The sequence below is a fragment of the Schistocerca serialis genome, chromosome 10 (assembly GCF_023864345.2).
Source record: "Schistocerca serialis cubense isolate TAMUIC-IGC-003099 chromosome 10, iqSchSeri2.2, whole genome shotgun sequence".
NCBI classification, from domain to species: domain Eukaryota; kingdom Metazoa; phylum Arthropoda; class Insecta; order Orthoptera; family Acrididae; genus Schistocerca; species Schistocerca serialis.
In genome coordinates, this window is record NC_064647.1 from 104,409,328 (window position 1) to 104,433,136 (window position 23,809).

Below are 23,809 nucleotides of genomic sequence, written 5' to 3' on the forward strand. Positions count from 1 at the left end.
AGCACGATACATTTCCTCTCTTCGGTAAGCATTTTTTTGTGTTTCATACTTTTGGAAGTTTGGTTTTTCATGTTGATTTTAAAGTGACCTTTTCCATGTTTGTAATGTACTAACTCGTTTTTTCCTCACAGCAGGTCAACTCGTGTGTGGTTGCAACATAACAGTCCCATTGAGTACATTTTTGAGAAAGGGACATCAGTTGCACCACAGGGCGGGAGGAGGGTGACGAGCACGATACATTTCCTCTCTTCGGTAAGCATTTTTTTGTGTTTCATACATTTGGAAGTTTGGTTTTTCATGTTGATTTTAAAGTGACCTTTTCCATGTTTGTAATGTACTAACTCGTTTTTTCCTCACAGCAGGTCAACTCGTGTGTGGTTGCAACATAACAGTCCCATTGAGTACATTTTTGAGAAAGGGACATCAGTTGCACCACAGGGCGGGAGGAGGGTGACGAGCACGATTCATTTCCTCTCATCGGTAAGCATTTTTTTGTGTTTCATACTTTTGGAAGTTTGGTTTTTCATGTTGATTTTAAAGTGACCTTTTCCATGTTTGTAATGTACTAACTCGTTTTTTCCTCACAGCAGGTCAACTCGTGTGTGGTTGCAACATAACAGTCCCATTGAGTACATTTTTGAGAAAGGGACATCAGTTGCACCACAGGGCGGGAGGAGGGTGACGAGCACGATACATTTCCTCTCTTCGGTAAGCATTTTTTTGTGTTTCATACTTTTGGAAGTTTGGTTTTTCATGTTGATTTTAAAGTGACCTTTTCCATGTTTGTAATGTACTAACTCATTTTTTCCTCACAGCAGGTCAACTCGTGTGTGGTTGCAACATAACAGTCCCATTGAGTACGTTTTTGAGAAAGGGACATCAGTTGCACCACAGGGCGGGAGGAGGGGGACGAGCACGATACATTTTCTCTCTTCGGTAAGCATTTTTTTGTGTTTCATACTTTTGGAAGTTTGGTTTTTCATGTTGATTTTAAAGTGACCTTTTCCATGTTTGTAATGTACTAACTCGTTTTTTCCTCACAGCAGGTCAACTCGTGTGTGGTTGCAACATAACAGTCCCATTGAGTACATTTTTGAGAAAGGGACATCAGTTGCACCACAGGGCGGGAGGAGGGTGACGAGCACGATACATTTCCTCTCTTCGGTAAGCATTTTTTTGTGTTTCATACTTTTGGAAGTTTGGTTTTTCATGTTGATTTTAAAGTGACCTTTTCCATGTTTGTAATGTACTAACTCGTTTTTTCCTCACAGCAGGTCAACTCGTGTGTGGTTGCAACATAACAGTCCCATTGAGTACATTTTTGAGAAAGGGACATCAGTTGCACCACAGGGCGGGAGGAGGGTGACGAGCACGATACATTTCCTCTCTTCGGTAAGCATTTTTTTGTGTTTCATACTTTTGGAAGTTTGGTTTTTCATGTTGATTTTAAAGTGACCTTTTCCATGTTTGTAATGTACTAACTCGTTTTTTCCTCACAGCAGGTCAACTCGTGTGTGGTTGCAACATAACAGTCCCATTGAGTACATTTTTGAGAAAGGGACATCAGTTGCACCACAGGGCGGGAGGAGGGTGACGAGCACGATACATTTCCTCTCTTCGGTAAGCATTTTTTTGTGTTTCATACTTTTGGAAGTTTGGTTTTTCATGTTGATTTTAAAGTGACCTTTTCCATGTTTGTAATGTACTAACTCGTTTTTTCCTCACAGCAGGTCAACTGGTGTGTGGTTGCAACATAACAGTCCCATTGAGTACATTTTTGAGAAGGGGACATCAGTTGCACCACAGGGCGGGAGGAGGGTGACGAGCACGATACATTTCCTCTCTTCGGTAAGCATTTTTTTGTGTTTCATACTTTTGGAAGTTTGGTTTTTCATGTTGATTTTAAAGTGACCTTTTCCATCTTTGTAATGTACTAACTCGTTTTTTCCTCACAGCAGGTCAACTCGTGTGTGGTTGCAACATAACAGTCCCATTGAGTACATTTTTGAGAAGGGGACATCAGTTGCACCACAGGGCGGGAGGAGGGTGACGAGCACGATACATTTTCTCTCTTCGGTAAGCATTTTTTTGTGTTTCATACTTTTGGAAGTTTGGTTTTTCATGTTGATTTTAAAGTGACCTTTTCCATGTTTGTAATGTACTAACTCGTTTTTTCCTCACAGCAGGTCAACTCGTGTGTGGTTGCAACATAACAGTCCCATTGAGTACATTTTTGAGAAGGGGACATCAGTTGCACCACAGGGCGGGAGGAGGGTGACGAGCACGATAAATTTCCTCTCTTCGGTAAGCATTTTTTTGTGTTTCATACTTTTGGAAGTTTGGTTTTTCATGTTGATTTTAAAGTGACCTTTTCCATGTTTGTAATGTACTAACTCGTTTTTTCCTCACAGCAGGTCAACTGGTGTGTGGTTGCAACATAACAGTCCTATTGAGTACATTTTTGAGAAAGGGACATCAGTTGCACCACAGGGCGGGAGGAGGGTGACGAGCACGATACATTTCCTCTCTTCGGTAAGCATTTTTTTGTGTTTCATACTTTTGGAAGTTTGGTTTTTCATGTTGATTTTAAAGTGACCTTTTCCATGTTTGTAATGTACTAACTCGTTTTTTCCTCACAGCAGGTCAACTCGTGTGTGGTTGCAACATAACAGTCCCATTGAGTACATTTTTGAGAAAGGGACATCAGTTGCACCACAGGGCGGGAGGAGGGTGACGAGCACGATACATTTCCTCTCTTCGGTAAGCATTTTTTTGTGTTTCATACATTTGGAAGTTTGGTTTTTCATGTTGATTTTAAAGTGACCTTTTCCATGTTTGTAATGTACTAACTCGTTTTTTCCTCACAGCAGGTCAACTCGTGTGTGGTTGCAACATAACAGTCCCATTGAGTACATTTTTGAGAAAGGGACATCAGTTGCACCACAGGGCGGGAGGAGGGTGACGAGCACGATTCATTTCCTCTCATCGGTAAGCATTTTTTTGTGTTTCATACTTTTGGAAGTTTGGTTTTTCATGTTGATTTTAAAGTGACCTTTTCCATGTTTGTAATGTACTAACTCGTTTTTTCCTCACAGCAGGTCAACTCGTGTGTGGTTGCAACATAACAGTCCCATTGAGTACATTTTTGAGAAAGGGACATCAGTTGCACCACAGGGCGGGAGGAGGGTGACGAGCACGATACATTTCCTCTCTTCGGTAAGCATTTTTTTGTGTTTCATACTTTTGGAAGTTTGGTTTTTCATGTTGATTTTAAAGTGACCTTTTCCATGTTTGTAATGTACTAACTCATTTTTTCCTCACAGCAGGTCAACTCGTGTGTGGTTGCAACATAACAGTCCCATTGAGTACGTTTTTGAGAAAGGGACATCAGTTGCACCACAGGGCGGGAGGAGGGGGACGAGCACGATACATTTTCTCTCTTCGGTAAGCATTTTTTTGTGTTTCATACTTTTGGAAGTTTGGTTTTTCATGTTGATTTTAAAGTGACCTTTTCCATGTTTGTAATGTACTAACTCGTTTTTTCCTCACAGCAGGTCAACTCGTGTGTGGTTGCAACATAACAGTCCCATTGAGTACATTTTTGAGAAAGGGACATCAGTTGCACCACAGGGCGGGAGGAGGGTGACGAGCACGATACATTTCCTCTCTTCGGTAAGCATTTTTTTGTGTTTCATACTTTTGGAAGTTTGGTTTTTCATGTTGATTTTAAAGTGACCTTTTCCATGTTTGTAATGTACTAACTCGTTTTTTCCTCACAGCAGGTCAACTCGTGTGTGGTTGCAACATAACAGTCCCATTGAGTACATTTTTGAGAAAGGGACATCAGTTGCACCACAGGGCGGGAGGAGGGTGACGAGCACGATTCATTTCCTCTCATCGGTAAGCATTTTTTTGTGTTTCATACTTTTGGAAGTTTGGTTTTTCATGTTGATTTTAAAGTGACCTTTTCCATGTTTGTAATGTACTAACTCGTTTTTTCCTCACAGCAGGTCAACTCGTGTGTGGTTGCAACATAACAGTCCCATTGAGTACATTTTTGAGAAAGGGACATCAGTTGCACCACAGGGCGGGAGGAGGGTGACGAGCACGATACATTTCCTCTCTTCGGTAAGCATTTTTTTGTGTTTCATACTTTTGGAAGTTTGGTTTTTCATGTTGATTTTAAAGTGACCTTTTCCATGTTTGTAATGTACTAACTCATTTTTTCCTCACAGCAGGTCAACTCGTGTGTGGTTGCAACATAACAGTCCCATTGAGTACGTTTTTGAGAAAGGGACATCAGTTGCACCACAGGGCGGGAGGAGGGGGACGAGCACGATACATTTTCTCTCTTCGGTAAGCATTTTTTTGTGTTTCATACTTTTGGAAGTTTGGTTTTTCATGTTGATTTTAAAGTGACCTTTTCCATGTTTGTAATGTACTAACTCGTTTTTTCCTCACAGCAGGTCAACTCGTGTGTGGTTGCAACATAACAGTCCCATTGAGTACATTTTTGAGAAAGGGACATCAGTTGCACCACAGGGCGGGAGGAGGGTGACGAGCACGATACATTTCCTCTCTTCGGTAAGCATTTTTTTGTGTTTCATACTTTTGGAAGTTTGGTTTTTCATGTTGATTTTAAAGTGACCTTTTCCATGTTTGTAATGTACTAACTCGTTTTTTCCTCACAGCAGGTCAACTCGTGTGTGGTTGCAACATAACAGTCCCATTGAGTACATTTTTGAGAAAGGGACATCAGTTGCACCACAGGGCGGGAGGAGGGTGACGAGCACGATACATTTCCTCTCTTCGGTAAGCATTTTTTTGTGTTTCATACTTTTGGAAGTTTGGTTTTTCATGTTGATTTTAAAGTGACCTTTTCCATGTTTGTAATGTACTAACTCGTTTTTTCCTCACAGCAGGTCAACTGGTGTGTGGTTACAACATAACAGTCCCATTGAGTACATTTTTGAGAAGGGGACATCAGTTGCACCACAGGGCGGGAGGAGGGTGACGAGCACGATAGATTTCCTCTCTTCGGTAAGCATTTTTTTGTGTTTCATACTTTTGGAAGTTTGGTTTTTCATGTTGATTTTAAAGTGACCTTTTCCATCTTTGTAATGTACTAACTCGTTTTTTCCTCACAGCAGGTCAACTCGTGTGTGGTTGCAACATAACAGTCCCATTGAGTACATTTTTGAGAAGGGGACATCAGTTGCACCACAGGGCGGGAGGAGGATGACGAGCACGATACATTTTCTCTCTTCGGTAAGCATTTTTTTGTGTTTCATACTTTTGGAAGTTTGGTTTTTCATGTTGATTTTAAAGTGACCTTTTCCATGTTTGTAATGTACTAACTCGTTTTTTCCTCACAGCAGGTCAACTCGTGTGTGGTTGCAACATAACAGTCCCATTGAGTACATTTTTGAGAAGGGGACATCAGTTGCACCACAGGGCGGGAGGAGGGTGACGAGCACGATACATTTCCTCTCTTCGGTAAGCATTTTTTTGTGTTTCATACTTTTGGAAGTTTGGTTTTTCATGTTGATTTTAAAGTGACCTTTTCCATGTTTGTAATGTACTAACTCGTTTTTTCCTCACAGCAGGTCAACTCGTGTGTGGTTGCAACATAACAGTCCCATTGAGTACATTTTTGAGAAAGGAACATCAGTTGCAACACAGGGCGGGTGGAGGGTGACGAGCACGATACATTTCCTCTCTTCGGTAAGCATTTTTTTGTGTTTCATACTTTTGGAAGTTTGGTTTTTCATGTTGATTTTAAAGTGACCTTTTCCATGTTTGTAATGTACTAACTCGTTTTTTCCTCACAGCAGGTCAACTCGTGTGTGGTTGCAACATAACAGTCGCATTGAGTACATTTTTGAGAAGGGGACATCAGTGGCACCACAGGGCGGGAGGAGGGTGACGAGCACGATACATTTCCTCTCTTCGGTAAGCATTTATTTGTGTTTCATACTTTTGGAAGTTTGGTTTTTCATGTTGATTTTAAAGTGACCTTTTCCATGTTTGTAATGTACTAACTCGTTTTTTCCTCACAGCAGGTCAACTCGTGTGTGGTTGCAACATAACAGTCCCATTGAGTACATTTTTGAGAAGGGGACATCAGTTGCACCACAGGGCGGGAGGAGGGTGACGAGCACGATACATTTCCTCTCTTCGGTAAGCATTTTTTTGTGTTTCATACTTTTGGAAGTTTGGTTTTTCATGTTGATTTTAAAGTGACCTTTTCCATGTTTGTAATGTACTAACTCGTTTTTTCCTCACAGCAGGTCAACTCGTGTGTGGTTGCAACATAACAGTCCCATTGAGTACATTTTTGAGAAAGGAACATCAGTTGCAACACAGGGCGGGAGGAGGGTGACGAGCACGATACATTTCCTCTCTTCGGTAAGCATTTTTTTGTGTTTCATACTTTTGGAAGTTTGGTTTTTCATGTTGATTTTAAAGTGACCTTTTCCATGTTTGTAATGTACTAACTCGTTTTTTCCTCACAGCAGGTCAACTCGTGTGTGGTTGCAACATAACAGTCGCATTGAGTACATTTTTGAGAAGGGGACATCAGTGGCACCACAGGGCGGGAGGAGGGTGACGAGCACGATACATTTCCTCTCTTCGGTAAGCATTTATTTGTGTTTCATACTTTTGGAAGTTTGGTTTTTCATGTTGATTTTAAAGTGACCTTTTCCATGTTTGTAATGTACTAACTCGTTTTTTCCTCACAGCAGGTCAACTCGTGTGTGGTTGCAACATAACAGTCCCATTGAGTACATTTTTGAGAAGGGGACATCAGTTGCACCACAGGGCGGGAGGAGGGTGACGAGCACGATACATTTCCTCTCTTCGGTAAGCATTTCTTTGTGTTTCATACTTTTGGAAGTTTGGTTTTTCATGTTGATTTTAAAGTGACCTTTTCCATGTTTGTAATGTACTAACTCGTTTTTTCCTCACAGCAGGTCAACTCGTGTGTGGTTGCAACATAACAGTCCCATTGAGTACATTTTTGAGAAAGGGACATCAGTTGCACCACAGGGCGGGAGGAGGGTGACGAGCACGATACATTTCCTCTCTTCGGTAAGCATTTTTTTGTGTTTCATACTTTTGGAAGTTTGGTTTCTCATGTTGATTTTAAAGTGACCTTTTCCATGTTTGTAATGTACTAACTCGTTTTTTCCACACAGCAGGTCAACTCGTGTGTGGTTGCAACATAACAGTCCCATTGAGTACATTTTTGAGAAAGGGACATCAGTTGCACCACAGGGCGGGAGGAGGGTGACGAGCATGATACATTTCCTCTCTTCGGTAAGCATTTTTTTGTGTTTCATACTTTTGGAAGTTTGGTTTTTCATGTTGATTTTAAAGTGACCTTTTCCATGTTTGTAATGTACTAACTCGTTTTTTCCTCACAGCAGGTCAACTCGTGTGTGGTTGCAACATAACAGTCCCATTGAGTACATTTTTGAGAAGGGGACATCAGTTGCACCACATGGCGGGAGGAGGGTGACGAGCACGATACATTTCCTCTCTTCGGTAAGCATTTTTTTGTGTTTCATACTTTTGGAAGTTTGGTTTCTCATGTTGATTTTAAAGTGACCTTTTCCATGTTTGTAATGTACTAACTCGTTTTTTCCTCACAGCAGGTCAACTCGTGTGTGGTTGCAACATAACAGTCCCATTGAGTACATTTTTGAGAAAGGGACGTCAGTTGCACCACAGGGCGGGAGGAGGGTGACGAGCACGATACATTTCCTCTCTTCGGTAAGCATTTTTTTGTGTTTCATACTTTTGGAAGTTTGGTTTTTCATGTTGATTTTAAAGTGACCTTTTCCATGTTTGTAATGTACTAACTCGTTTTTTCCTCACAGCAGGTCAACTCGTGTGTGGTTGCAACATAACAGTCCCATTGAGTACATTTTTGAGAAAGGGACATCAGTTGCACCACAGGGCGGGAGGAGGGTGACGAGCACGATACATTTTCTCTCTTCGGTAAGCATTTTTTTGTGTTTCATACTTTTGGAAGTTTGGTTTTTCATGTTGATTTTAAAGTGACCTTTTCCATGTTTGTAATGTACTAACTCGTTTTTTCCTCACAGCAGGTCAACTCGTGTGTGGTTGCAACATAACAGTCCCATTGAGTACATTTTTGAGAAAGGGACATCAGTTGCACCACAGGGCGGGAGGAGGGTGACGAGCACGATACATTTCCTCTCTTCGGTAAGCATTTTTTTGTGTTTCATACTTTTGGAAGTTTGGTTTTTCATGTTGATTTTAAAGTGACCTTCTCCATGTTTGTAATGTACTAACTCGTTTTTTCCTCACAGCAGGTCAACTCGTGTGTGGTTGCAACATAACAGTCCCATTGAGTACATTTTTGAGAAGGGGACATCAGTTGCACCACAGGGCGGGAGGAGGGTGACGAGCACGATACATTTCCTCTCTTCGGTAAGCATTTTTTTGTGTTTCATACTTTTGGAAGTTTGGTTTTTCATGTTGATTTTAAAGTGACCTTTTCCATGTTTGTAATGTACTAACTCGTTTTTTCCTCACAGCAGGTCAACTCGTGTGTGGTTGCAACATAACAGTCCCATTGAGTACATTTTTGAGAAGGGGACATCAGTTGCACCACAGGGCGGGAGGAGGGTGACGAGCACGATACATTTCCTCTCTTCGGTAAGCATTTTTTTGTGTTTCATACTTTTGGAAGTTTGGTTTTTCATGTTGATTTTAAAGTGACCTTTTCCATGTTTGTAATGTACTAACTCGTTTTTTCCTCACAGCAGGTCAACTCGTGTGTGGTTGCAACATAACAGTCCCATTGAGTACATTTTTGAGAAAGGGACATCAGTTGCACCACAGGGCGGGAGGAGGGTGACGAGCACGATACATTTCCTCTCTTCGGTAAGCATTTTTTTGTGTTTCATACTTTTGGAAGTTTGGTTTTTCATGTTGATTTTAAAGTGACCTTTTCCATGTTTGTAATGTACTAACTCGTTTTTTCCTCACAGCAGGTCAACTCGTGTGTGGTTGCAACATAACAGTCCCATTGAGTACATTTTTGAGAAAGGGACATCAGTTGCACCACAGGGCGGGAGGAGGGTGACGAGCACGATACATTTCCTCTCTTCGGTAAGCATTTTTTTGTGTTTCATACTTTTGGAAGTTTGGTTTTTCATGTTGATTTTAAAGTGACCTTTTCCATGTTTGTAATGTACTAACTCGTATTTTCCTCACAGCAGGTCAACTCGTGTGTGGTTGCAACATAACAGTCCCATTGAGTACATTTTTGAGAAAGGGACATCAGTTGCACCACAGGGCGGGAGGAGGGTGACGAGCACGATAGATTTCCTCTCTTCGGTAAGCATTTTTTTGTGTTTCATACTTTGGGAAGTTTGGTTTTTCATGTTGATTTTAAAGTGACCTTTTCCATGTTTGTAATGTACTAACTCGTTTTTTCCTCACAGCAGGTCAACTCGTGTGTGGTTGCAACATAACAGTCCCATTGAGTACATTTTTGAGAAGGGGACATCAGTTGCACCACAGGGCGGGAGGAGGGTGACGGGCACGATACATTTCCTCTCTTCGGTAAGCATTTTTTTGTGTTTCATACTTTTGGAAGTTTGGTTTTTCATGTTGATTTTAAAGTGACCTTTTCCATGTTTGTAATGTACTAACTCGTTTTTTCCTCACAGCAGGGCAACTCGTGTGTGGTTGCAACATAACAGTCCCATTGAGTACATTTTTGAGAAGGGGGCATCAGTTGCACCACAGGGCGGGAGGAGGGTGACGAGCACGATACATTTCCTCTCTTCGGTAAGCATTTTATTGTGTTTCATACTTTTGGAAGTTTGGTTTTTCATGTTGATTTTAAAGTGACCTTTTCCATGTTTGTAATGTACTAACTCGTTTTTTCCTCACAGCACGTCAACTCGTGTGTGGTTGCAACATAACAGTCCCATTGAGTACATTTTTGAGAAAGGGACATCAGTTGCACCACAGGGCGGGAGGAGGGTGACGAGCACGATACATTTCCTCTCTTCGGTAAGCATTTTTTTGTGTTTCATACTTTTGGAAGTTTGGTTTTTCATGTTGATTTTAAAGTGACCTTTTCCATCTTTGTAATGTACTAACTCGTTTTTTCCTCACAGCAGGTCAACTCGTGTGTGGTTGCAACATAACAGTCCCATTGAGTACATTTTTGAGAAAGGGACATCAGTTGCACCACAGGGCGGGAGGAGGGTGACGAGCACGATACATTTTCTCTCTTCGGTAAGCATTTTTTTGTGTTTTATACTTTTGGAAGTTTGGTTTTTCATGTTGATTTTAAAGTGACCTTTTCCATGTTTGTAATGTACTAACTCGTTTTTTCCTCACAGCAGGTCAACTCGTGTGTGGTTGCAACATAACAGTCCCATTGAGTACATTTTTGAGAAAGGGACATCAGTTGCACCACAGGGCGGGAGGAGGGTGACGAGCACGATACATTTTCTCTCTTCGGTAAGCATTTTTATGTATTTCATACTTTTGGAAGTTTGGTTTTTCATGTTGATTTTAAAGTGACCTTTTCCATGTTTGTAATGTACTAACTCGTTTTTTCTTCACAGCAGGTCAACTCGTGTGTGGTTGCAACATAACAGTCCCATTGAGTACATTTTTGAGAAAGGGACATCAGTTGCACCACAGGGCGGGAGGAGGGTGACGAGCACGATACATTTTCTCTCTTCGGTAAGCATTTTTTTGTGTTTCATACTTTTGGAAGTTTGGTTTTTAATGTTGATTTTAAAGTGACCTTTTCCATGTTTGTAATGTACTAACTCGTTTTTTCCTCACAGCAGGTCAACTCGTGTGTGGTTGCAACATAACAGTCCCATTGAGTACATTTTTGAGAAAGGGACATCAGTTGCACCACAGGGGGGGAGGAGGGTGACGAGCACGATACATTTCCTCTCTTCGGTAAGCATTTTTTTGTGTTTTATACTTTTGGAAGTTTGGTTTTTCATGTTGATTTTAAAGTGACCTTTTCCATGTTTGTAATGTACTAACTCGTTTTTTCCTCACAGCAGGTCAACTCGTGTGTGGTTGCAACATAACAGTCCCATTGAGTACATTTTTGAGAAAGGGACATCAGTTGCACCACAGGGCGGGAGGAGGGTGACGAGCACGATACATTTTCTCTCTTCGGTAAGCATTTTTTTGGGTTCATACTTTTGGAAGTTTGGTTTTTCATGTTGATTTTAAAGTGACCTTTTCCATGTTTGTAATGTACTAACTCGTTTTTTCCTCACAGCAGGTCAACTCGTGTGTGGTTGCAACATAACAGTCCCATTGAGTACATTTTTGAGAAGGGGACATCAGTTGCACCACAGGGCGGGAGGAAGGTGACGAGCACGATACATTTCCTCTCTTCGGTAAGCATTTTTTTGTGTTTCTTACTTTTGGAAGTTTGGTTTTTCATGTTGATTTTAAAGTGACCTTTTCCATGTTTGTAATGTACTAACTCGTTTTTTCCTCACAGCAGGTCAACTCGTGTGTGGTTGCAACATAACAGTCCCATTGAGTACATTTTTGAGAAAGGGACATCAGTTGCACCACAGGGCGGGAGGAGGGTGACGAGCACGATACATTTTCTCTCTTCGGTAAGCATTTTTTTGTGTTTCATACTTTTGGAAGTTTGGTTTTTCATGTTGATTTTAAAGTGACCTTTTCCATGTTTGTAATGTACTAACTCGTTTTTTCCTCACAGCAGGTCAACTCGTGTGTGGTTGCAACATAACAGTCCCATTGAGTACATTTTTGAGAAAGGGACATCAGTTGCACCACAGGGCGGGGGGAGGGTGACGAGCACGATACATTTTCTCTCTTCGGTAAGCATTTTTTTGTGTTTCATACTTTTGGAAGTTTGGTTTTTCATGTTGATTTTAAAGTGACCTTTTCCATGTTTTTAATGTACTAACTCGTTTTTTCCTCACAGCAGGTCAACTCGTGTGTGGTTGCAACATAACAGTCCCATTGAGTACATTTTTGAGAAAGGGACATCAGTTGCACCACAGGGCGGGAGGAGGGTGACGAGCACGATACATTTTCTCTCTTCGGTAAGCATTTTTTTGTGTTTTATACTTTTGGAAGTTTGGTTTTTCATGTTGATTTTAAAGTGACCTTTTCCATGTTTGTAATGTACTAACTCGTTTTTTCCTCACAGCAGGTCAACTCGTGTGTGGTTGCAACATAACAGTCCCATTGAGTACATTTTTGAGAAAGGGACATCAGTTGCACCACAGGGCGGGAGGAGGGTGACGAGCACGATACATTTCCTCTCTTCGGTAAGCATTTCTTTGTGTTTCATACTTTTGGAAGTTTGGTTTTTCATGTTGATTTTAAAGTGACCTTTTCCATGTTTTTAATGTACTAACTCGTTTTTTCCTCACAGCAGGTCAACTCGTGTGTGGTTGCAACATAACAGTCCCATTGAGTACATTTTTGAGAAGGGGACATCAGTTGCACCACAGGGCGGGAGGAGGGTGACGAGCACGATACATTTTCTCTCTTCGGTAAGCATTTTTTTGTGTTTCATACTTTTGGAAGTTTGGTTTTTCATGTTGATTTTAAAGTGACCTTTTCCATCTTTGTAATGTACTAACTCGTTTTTTCTTCACAGCAGGTCACCTCGTGTGTGGTTGCAACATAACAGTCCCATTGAGTACATTTTTGAGAAAGGGACATCAGTTGCACCACAGGGCGGGAGGAGGGTGACGAGCACGATACAATTTCTCTCTTCGGTAAGCATTTTTTTGTGTTTTATACTTTTGGAAGTTTGGTTTTTCATGTTGATTTTAAAGTGACCTTTTCCATGTTTGTAATGTACTAACTCGTTTTTTCCTCACAGCAGGTCAACTCGTGTGTGGTTGCAACATAACAGTCCCATTGAGTACATTTTTGAGAAAGGGACATCAGTTGCACCACAGGGCGGGAGGAGGGTGACGAGCACGATTCATTTTCTCTCTTCGGTAAGCATTTTTTTGTGTTTTATACTTTTGGAAGTTTGGTTTTTCATGTTGATTTTAAAGTGACCTTTTCCATGTTTGTAATGTACTAACTCGTTTTTTCCCCACAGCAGGTCAACTCGTGTGTGGTTGCAACATAACAGTCCCATTGAGTACATTTTTGAGAAAGGGACATCAGTTGCACCACAGGGCGGGAAGAGGGTGACGAGCACGATTCATTTTCTCTCTTCGGTAAGCATTTTTTTGTGTTCCATACTTTTGGAAGTTTGGTTTTTCATGTTGATTTTAAAGTGACCTTTTCCATGTTTGTAATGTACTAACTCGTTTTTTCCTCACAGCAGGTCAACTCGTGTGTGGTTGCAACATAACAGTCCCATTGAGTACATTTTTGAGAAAGGGACATCAGTTGCACAACAGGGCGGGAGGAGGTTGACGAGCACGATACATTTTCTCTCTTCGGTAAGCATTTTTTTGTGTTTTATACTTTTGGAAGTTTGGTTTTTCATGTTGATTTTAAAGTGACCTTTTCCATGTTTGTAATGTAGTAACTCGTTTTTTCCTCACAGCAGGTCAACTCGTGTGTGGTTGCAACATAACAGTCCCATTGAGTACATTTTTGAGAAAGGGACATCAGTTGCACCACAGGGCGGGAGGAGGGTGACGAGCACGATACATTTTCTCTCTTCGGTAAGCATTTTTTTGTGTTTCATACTTTTGTAAGTTTGGTTTTTCATGTTGATTTTAAAGTGACCTTTTCCATGTTTGTATTGTACTAACTCGTTTTTTCTTCACAGCAGGTCAACTCGTGTGTGGTTGCAACATAACAGTCCCATTGAGTACATTTTTGAGAAAGGGACATCAGTTGCACCACAGGGCGGGAGGAGGGTGACGAGCACGATACATTTCCTCTCTTCGGTAAGCATTTTTTTGTGTTTTATACTTTTGGAAGTTTGGTTTTTCATGTTGATTTTAAAGTGACCTTTTCCATGTTTGTAATGTACTAACTCGTTTTTTCCTCACAGCAGGTCAACTCGTGTGTGGTTGCAACATAACAGTCCCATTGAGTACATTTTTGAGAAAGGGACATCAGTTGCACCACAGGGCGGGAGGAGGGTGACGAGCACGATACATTTTCTCTCTTCGGTAAGCATTTTTTTGTGTTTCATACTTTTGGAAGTTTGGTTTTTCATGTTGATTTTAAAGTGACCTTTTCCATCTTTGTAATGTACTAACTCGTTTTTTCCTCACAGCAGGTCAACTCGTGTGTGGTTGCAACATAACAGTCCCATTGAGTACATTTTTGAGAAGGGGACATCAGTTGCACCACAGGGCGGGAGGAGGGTGACGAGCACGATACATTTCCTCTCTTCGGTAAGCATTTTTTTGTGTTTCATACTTTTGGAAATTTGGTTTTTCATGTTGATTTTAAAGTGACCTTTTCCATGTTTGTAATGTACTAACTCGTTTTTTCCTCACAGCAGGTCAACTCGTGTGTGGTTGCAACATAACAGTCCCATTGAGTACATTTTTGAGAAAGGGACATCAGTTGCACCACAGGGCGGGAGGAGGGTGACGAGCAAGATACATTTTCTCTCTTCGGTTCGCATTTTTTTGTGTTTCATACTTTTGGAAGTTTGGTTTTTCATGTTGATTTTAAAGTGACTTTTCCATGTTTGTAATGTACTAACTCGTTTTTTCCTCACAGCAGGTCACTCGTGTGTGGTTGCAACATAACAGTCCCATTGAGTACATTTTTGAGAAAGGGACATCAGTTGCACCACAGGGCGGGAGGAGGGTGACGAGCACGATACATTTTCTCTCTTCGGTAAGCATTTTTTTGTGTTTTATACTTTTGGAAGTTTGGTTTTTCATGTTGATTTTAAAGTGACCTTTTCCATGTTTGTAATGTACTAACTCGTTTTTTCCTCACAGCAGGTCAACTCGTGTGTGGTTGCAACATAACAGTCCCATTGAGTACATTTTTGAGAAAGGGACCTCAGTTGCACCACAGGGCGGGAGGAGGGTGACGAGCACGATTCATTTTCTCTCTTCGGTAAGCATTTTTTTGTGTTCCATACTTTTGGAAGTTTGGTTTTTCATGTTTATTTTAAAGTGACCTTTTCCATGTTTGTAATGTACTAACTCGTTTTTTCCTCACAGCAGGTCAACTCGTGTGTGGTTGCAACATAACTGTCCCATTGAGTACATTTTTGAGAAAGGGACATCAGTTGCACCACAGGGCGGGAGGAGGGTGACGAGCACGATACATTTTCTCTCTTCGGTAAGCATATTTTTGTGTTTCATACTTTTGGAAGTTTGGATTTTCATGTTGATTTTAAAGTGACCTTTTCCATGTTTGTAATGTACTAACTCGTTTTTTCCTCACAGCAGGTCAACTCGTGTGTGGTTGCAACATAACAGTCCCATTGAGTACATTTTTGAGAAAGGGACATCAGTTGCACCACAGGGCGGGAGGAGGGTGACGAGCACGATACATTTTCTCTCTTCGGTAAGCATTTTTTTGTGTTTCATACTTTTGGAAGTTTGGTTTTTCATGTTGATTTTAAAGTGACCTTTTCCATGTTTGTAATGTACTAACTCGATTTTTCCTCACAGCAGGTCAACTCGTGTGTGGTTGCAACATAACAGTCCCATTGAGTACATTTTTGAGAAAGGGACATCAGTTGCACCACAGGGCGGGAGGAGGGTGACGAGCACGATACATTTTCTCTCTTCGGTAAGCATTTTTTTGTGTTTCATACTTTTGGAAGTTTGGTTTTTCATGTTGATTTTAAAGTGACCTTTTCCATGTTTGTAATGTATTAACTCGTTTTTTCCTCACAGCAGGTCAACTCGTGTGTGGTTGCAACATAACAGTCCCATTGAGTACATTTTTGAGAAAGGGACATCAGTTGCACCACAAGGCGGGAGGAGGGTAACGAGCACGATACATTTTCTCTCTTCGGTAAGCATTTTTTTCTGTTTCATACTTTCGGAAGTTTGGATTTTCATGTTGATTTTAAAGTGACCTTTTCCATGTTTGTAATGTACTAACTCGTTTTTTCCTCACAGCAGGTCAACTCGTGTGTGGTTGCAACATAACAGTCCCATTGAGTACATTTTTGAGAAAGGGACATCAGTTGCACCACAGGGCGGGAGGAGGGTGACGAGCACGATACATTTTCTCTCTTCGGTAAGCATTTTTTTGTGTTTCATACATTTGGAAGTTTGGATTTTCATGTTGATTTTAAAGTGACCTTTTCCATGTTTGTAATGTACTAACTCGTTTTTTCCTCACAGCAGGTCAACTCGTGTGTGGTTGCAACATAACAGTCCCATTGAGTACATTTTTGGGAAAGGGACATCAGTTGCACCACAGGGCGGGAGGAGGGTGACGAGCACGATATATTTTCTCTCTTCGGTAAGCATTTTTTTGTGTTTCATACTTTTGGAAGTTTGGATTTTCATGTTGATTTTAAAGTGACCTTTTCCATGTTTGTAATGTACTAACTCGTTTTTTCCTCACAGCAGGTCAACTCGTGTGTGGTTGCAACATAACAGTCCCATTGAGTACATTTTTGAGAAAGGGACATCAGTTGCACCACAGGGCGGGAGGAGGGTGACGAGCACGATACATATTCTTTCTTCGGTAAGCATTTTTTTGTGTTTCATACTTTTGGAAGTTTGGATTATCATGTTGATTTTAAAGTGACCTTTTCCATGTTTGTAATGTACTAACTCGTTTTTTCCTCACAGCAGGTCAACCCGTGTGTGGTTGCAACATAACAGTCCCATTGAGTACATTTTTGAGAAAGGGACATCAGTTGCACCACAGGGCGGGAGGAGGGTGACGAGCACGATACATTTTCTCTCTTCGGTAAGCATTTTTTAGTGTTTCATACTTTTGGAAGTTTGGATTTTCATGTTGATTTTAAAGTGACCTTTTCCATGTTTGTAATGTACTAACTCGTTTTTTCCTCACAGCAGGTCAACTCGTGTGTGGTTGCAACATAACAGTCCCATTGAGTACATTTTTGAGAAAGGGACATCAGTTGCACCACAGGGCGGGAGGAGGGTGACGAGCACGATACATTTTCTCTCTTCGGTAAGCATTTTTTTGTGTTTTATACTTTTGGAAGTTTGGATTTTCATGTTGATTTTAAAGTGACCTTTTCCATGTTTGTAATGTACTAACTCGTTTTTTCCTCACAGCAGGTCAACTCGTGTGTGGTTGCAACATAACAGTCCCATTGAGTACATTTTTGAGAAAGGGACATCAGTTGCACCTCAGGGCGGGAGGAGGGTGACGAGCATGATACATTTTCTCTCTTCGGTAAGCATTTTTTTGTGTTTCATACTTTTGGAAGTTTGGTTTTTCATGTTGATTTTAAAGTGACCTTTTCCATATTTGTAATGTACTAACTCGTTTTTTCCTCACAGCAGGTCAACTCGTGTGTGGTTGCAACATAACAGTCCCATTGAGTACATTTTTGAGAAAGGGACATCAGTTGCACCACAGGGCGGAAGGAGGGTGACGAGCACGATACATTTTCTCTCTTCGGTAAGCATTTTTTTGTGTTTCATACATTTGGAAGTTTGGATTTTCATGTTGATTTTAAAGTGACCTTTTCCATGTTTGTAATGTACTAACTCGTCTTTTCCTCACAGCAGGTCAATTCGTGTGTGGTTGCAACATAACAGTCCCATTGAGTAAATTTTTGAGAAAGGGACATCAGTTGCACCACAGGGCGGGAGGAGGGTGACGAGCACGATACATTTTCTCTCTTCGGTTAGCATTTTTTGTTGTTTCATACTTTTGGAAGTTTGGATTTTCATGTTGATTTTAAAGTGACCTTTTCCATGTTTGTAATGTACTAACTCGTTTTTTCCTCACAGCAGGTCAACTCGTGTGTGGTTGCAACATAACAGTCCCATTGAGTACATTTTTGAGAAAGGGACATCAGTTGCACCACAGGGCGGGAGGAGGGTGACGAGCACGATACATTTTCTCTCTTCGGTAAGCATTTTTTTGTGTTTCATACTTTTGGAAGTTTGGTTTTTCTTGTTGATTTTAAAGTGACCTTTTCCATGTTTGTAATGTACTAACTCGTTTTTTCTTCACAGCAGGTCACCTCGTGTGTGGTTCAACATAACAGTCCCATTGAGTACCTTTTTTGAGAAAGGGACATCAGTTGCACCACAGGGCGGGAGGAGGGTGACGAGCACGATACATTTTCTCTCTTCGGTAAGCATTTTTTTGTGTTTTATACTTTTGGAAGTTTGGATTTTCATGTTGATTTTAAAGTGACCTTTTCCATGTTTGTAATGTACTAACTCGTTTTTTCCTCACAGCAGGTCAACTCGTGTGTGGTTGCAACATAACAGTCCCATTGAGTACATTTTTGAGAAAGGGACATCAGTTGCACCACAGGGCGGGAGGAGGGTGACGAGCACGATTCATTTTCTCTCTTCGGTAAGCATTTTTTTGTGTTCCATACTTTTGGAAGTTTGGTTTTTCATGTTGATTTTAAAGTGACCTTTTCCATGTTTTTAATGTACTAACTCGTTTTTTCCTCACAGCAGGTCAACTCGTGTGTGGTTGCAACATAACAGTCCCATTGAGTACATTTTTGAGAAAGGGACATCAGTTGCACCACAGGGCGGGAGGAGGGTGACGAGCACGATACATTTTCTCTCTTCGGTAAGCATATTTTTGTGTTTCATACTTTTGGAAGTTTGGATTTTCATGTTGATTTTAAAGTGACCTTTTCCATGTTTGTAATGTACTAACTCGTTTTTTCCTCACAGCAGGGCAACTCGTGTGTGGTTGGAACATAACAGTCCCATTGAGTACATTTTTGAGAAAGGGACATCAGTTGCACCACAGGGCGGGAGGAGGGTGACGAGCACGATACATTTTCTCTCTTCGGTAAGCATTTTTTTGTGTTTCATACTTTTGGAAGTTTGGTTTCTCATGTTGATTTTAAAGTGACCTTTTCCATGTTTGTAATGTACTAACTCGTTTTTTCCTCACAGCAGGTCAACTCGTGTGTGGTTGCAACATAACAGTCCCATTGAGTACATTTTTGAGAAAGGGACATCAGTTGCACCACAAGGCGGGAGGAGGGTGACGAGCACGATACATTTTCTCTCTTCGGTAAGCATTTTTTTGTGTTTTATACTTTTGGAAGTTTGGATTTTCATGTTGATTTTAAAGTGAGCTTTTCCATGTTTGTAATGTACTAACTCGTTTTTTCCTCACAGCAGGTCAACTCGTGTGTGGTTGCAACATAACAGTCCCATTGAGTACATTTTTGAGAAAGGGACATCAGTTGCACCACAGGGCGGGAGGAGGGTGACGAGCACGATACATTTTCTCTCTTCGGTAAGCATTTTTTTGTGTTTCATACTTTTGGAAGTTTGGATTTTCATGTTGATTTTAAAGTGACCTTTTCCATGTTTGTAATGTACTAACTCGTTTTTTCCTCACAGCAGGTCAACTCGTGTGTGGTTGCAACATAACAGTCCCATTGAGTACATTTTTGAGAAAGGGACATCAGTTGCACCACAGGGCGGGAGGAGGGTGACGAGCACGATACATTTTCTCTCTTCGGTAAGCATTTTTTTGTGTTTCATACATTTGGAAGTTTGGATTTTCATGTTGATTTTAAAGTGACCTTTTCCATGTTTGTAATGTACTAACTCGTTTTTTCCTCACAGCAGGTCAACTCGTGTGTGGTTGCAACATAACAGTCCCATTGAGTACATTTTTGAGAAAGGGACATCAGTTGCACCACAGGGCGGGAGGAGGGTGACGAGCACGATACATTTTCTTTCTTCGGTAAGCATTTTTTTGTGTTTCATACATTTGGAAGTTGGATTTTCATGTTGATTTTAAAGTGACCTTTTCCATGTTTGTAATGTACTAACTCGTTTTTTCCTCACAGCACGTCAACTCGTGTGTGGTTGCAACATAACAGTCCCATTGAGTACATTTTTGAGAAAGGGACATCAGTTGCACCACAGGGCGGGAGGAGGGTGACGAGCACGATACATTTTCTCTCTTCGGTAAGCATTTTTTTGTGTTTTATACTTTTGGAAGTTTGGATTTTCATGTTGATTTTAAAGTGACCTTTTCCATGTTTGTAATGTACTAACTCGTTTTTTCCTCACAGCAGGTCAACTCGTGTGTGGTTGCAACATAACAGTCCCATTGAGTACATTTTTGAGAAAGGGACATCAGTTGCACCACAGGGCGGGAGGAGGGTGACGAGCACGATACATTTTCTCTCTTCGGTAAGCATTTTTTTGTGTTTTATACTTTTGGAAGTTTGGATTTTCATGTTGATTTTAAAGTGACCTTTTCCATGTTTGTAATGTACTAACTCGTTTTTTCCTCACAGCAGGTCAACCCGTGTGTGGTTGCAACATAACAGTCCCATTGAGTACATTTTTGAGAAAGGGACATCAGTTGCACCACAGGGCGGGAGGAGGGTGACGAGCACGATACATTTTCTCTCTTCGGTAAGCATTTTTTTGTGTTTTATACTTTTGGAAGTTTGGTTTTTCATGTTGATTTTAAAGTGACATTTTCCATGTTTGTAATGTACTAACTCGTTTTTTCCTCACAGCACGTCAACTCGTGTGTGGTTGCAACATAACAGTCCCATTGAGTACATTTTTGAGAAAGGGACATCAGTTGCACCACAGGGCGGGAGGAGGGTGACGAGCACGATACATTTTCTCTCTTCGGTAAGCATTTTTTTGTGTTTTATACTTTTGGAAGTTTGGATTTTCATGTTGATTTTAAAGTGACCTTTTCCATGTTTGTAATGTACTAACTCGTTTTTTCCTCACAGCAGGTCAACTCGTGTGTGGTTGCAACATAACAGTCCCATTGAGTACATTTTTGAGAAAGGGACATCAGTTGCACCACAGGGCGGGAGGAGGGGGACGAGCACGATACATTTTCTTTCTTCGGTAAGCATTTTTTTGTGTTTCATACATTTGGAAGTTGGATTTTCATGTTGATTTTAAAGTGACCTTTTCCATGTTTGTAATGTACTAACTCGTTTTTTCCTCACAGCAGGTCAACCCGTGTGTGGTTGCAACATAACAGTCCCATTGAGTACATTTTTGAGAAAGGGACATCAGTTGCACCACAGGGCGGGAGGAGGGTGACGAGCACGATACATTTTCTCTCTTCGGTAAGCATTTTTTTGTGTTTTATACTTTTGGAAGTTTGGATTTTCATGTTGATTTTAAAGTGACCTTTTCCATGTTTGTAATGTACTAACTCGTTTTTTCCTCACAGCACGTCAACTCGTGTGTGGTTGCAACATAACAGTCCCATTGAGTACATTTTTGAGAAAGGGACATCAGTTGCACCACAGGGCGGGAGGAGGGTGACGAGCACGATACATTTTCTCTCTTCGGTAAGCATTTTTTAGTGCTTCATACTTTTGGAAGTTTGGATTTTCATGTTGATTTTAAAGTGACCTTTTCCATGTTTGTAATGTACTAACTCGTTTTTTCCTCACAGCACGTCAACTCGTGTGTGGTTGCAACATAACAGTCCCATTGAGTACATTTTTGAGAAAGGGACATCAGTTGCACCACAGGGCGGGAGGAGGGTGACGAGCACGATACATTTTCTCTCTTCGGTAAGCATTTTTTTGTGTTTTATACTTTTGGAAGTTTGGATTTTCATGTTGATTTTAAAGTGACCTTTTCCATGTTTGTAATGTACTAACTCGTTTTTTCCTCACAGCAGGTCAACTCGTGTGTGGTTGCAACATAACAGTCCCATTGAGTACATTTTTGAGAAAGGGACATCAGTTGCACCACAGGGCGGGAGGACGGTGACGAGCACGATACATTTTCTCTCTTCGGTAAGCATTTTTTTGTGTTTCATACTTTTGGAAGTTTGGATTTTCATGTTGATTTTAAAGTGACCTTTTCCATGTTTGTAATGTACTAACTCGTTTTTTCCTCACAGCAGGTCAACTCGTGTGTGGTTGCAACATATCAGTCCCATTGAGTACATTTTTGAGAAAGGGACATCAGTTGCACCACAGGGCGGGAGGAGGGTGACGAGCACGATACATTTTCTCTCTTCGGTAAGCATTTTTTTGTGTTTCATACATTTGGAAGTTTGGATTTTCATGTTGATTTTAAAGTGACCTTTTCCATGTTTGTAATGTACTAACTCGTTTTTTCCTCACAGCAGGTCAACTCGTGTGTGGTTGCAACATAACTGTCCCATTGAGTACATTTTTGAGAAAGGGACATCAGTTGCACCACAGGGCGGGAGGAGGGTGACGAGCACGATACATTTTCTCTCTTCGGTAAGCATTTTTTTGTGTTTCATACTTTTGGAAGTTTGGATTTTCATGTTGATTTTAAAGTGACCTTTTCCATGTTTGTAATGTACTAACTCGTTTTTTCCTCACAGCAGGTCAACTCGTGTGTGGTTGCAACATAACTGTCCCATTGAGTACATTTTTGAGAAAGGGACATCAGTTGCACCACAGGGCGGGAGGAGGGTGACGAGCACGATACATTTTCTTTCTTCGGTAAGCATTTTTTTGTGTTTCATACTTTTGGAAGTTGGATTTTCATGTTGATTTTAAAGTGACCTTTTCCATGTTTGTAATGTACTAACTCGTTTTTTCCTCACAGCAGGTCAACCCGTGTGTGGTTGCAACATAACAGTCCCATTGAGTACATTTTTGAGAAAGGGACATCAGTTGCACCACAGGGCGGGAGGAGGGTGACGAGCACGATACATTTTCTCTCTTCGGTAAGCATTTTTTAGTGCTTCATACTTTTGGAAGTTTGGATTTTCATGTTGATTTTAAAGTGACCTTTTCCATGTTTGTAATGTACTAACTCGTTTTTTCCTCACAGCAGGTCAACTCGTGTGTGGTTGCAACATAACAGTCCCATTGAGTACATTTTTGAGAAAGGGACATCAGTTGCACCACAGGGCGGGAGGAGGGTGACGAGCACGATACATTTTCTCTCTTCGGTAAGCATTTTTTTGTGTTTTATACTTTTGGAAGTTTGGATTTTCATGTTGATTTTAAAGTGACCTTTTCCATGTTTGTAATGTCGTAACTCGTTTTTTCCTCACAGCAGGTCAACTCGTGTGTGGTTGCAACATAACAGTCCCATTGAGTACATTTTTGAGAAAGGGACATCAGTTGCACCACAGGGCGGGAGGAGGGTGACGAGCACGATACAATTTCTTTCTTCGGTAAGCATTTTTTTGTGTTTCATACTTTTGGAAGTTTGGATTTTCATGTTGATTTTAAAGTGACCTTTTCCATGTTTGTAATGTACTAACTCGTTTTTTCCTCACAGCAGGTCAACTCGTGTGTGGTTGCAACATAACAGTCCCATTGAGTACATTTTTGAGAAAGGGACATCAGTTGCACCACAGGGCGGGAGGAGGGTGACGAGCACGATACATTTTCTCTCTTCGGTAAGCATTTTTTTGTGTTTCATACTTTTGGAAGTTTGGTTTTTCATGTTGATTTTAAAGTGACCTTTTCCATGTTTGTAATGTACTAACTCGTTTTTTCCTCACAGCAGGTCAACTCGTGTGTGGTTGCAACATAACAGTCCCATTGAGTACATTTTTGAGAAAGGGACATCAGTTGCACCACAGGGCGGGAGGAGGGTGACGAGCACGATACATTTTCTCTCTTCGGTAAGCATTTCTTTGTGTTTCATACTTTTGGAAGTTTGGATTTTCATGTTGATTTTAAAGTGACCTTTTCCATGTTTGT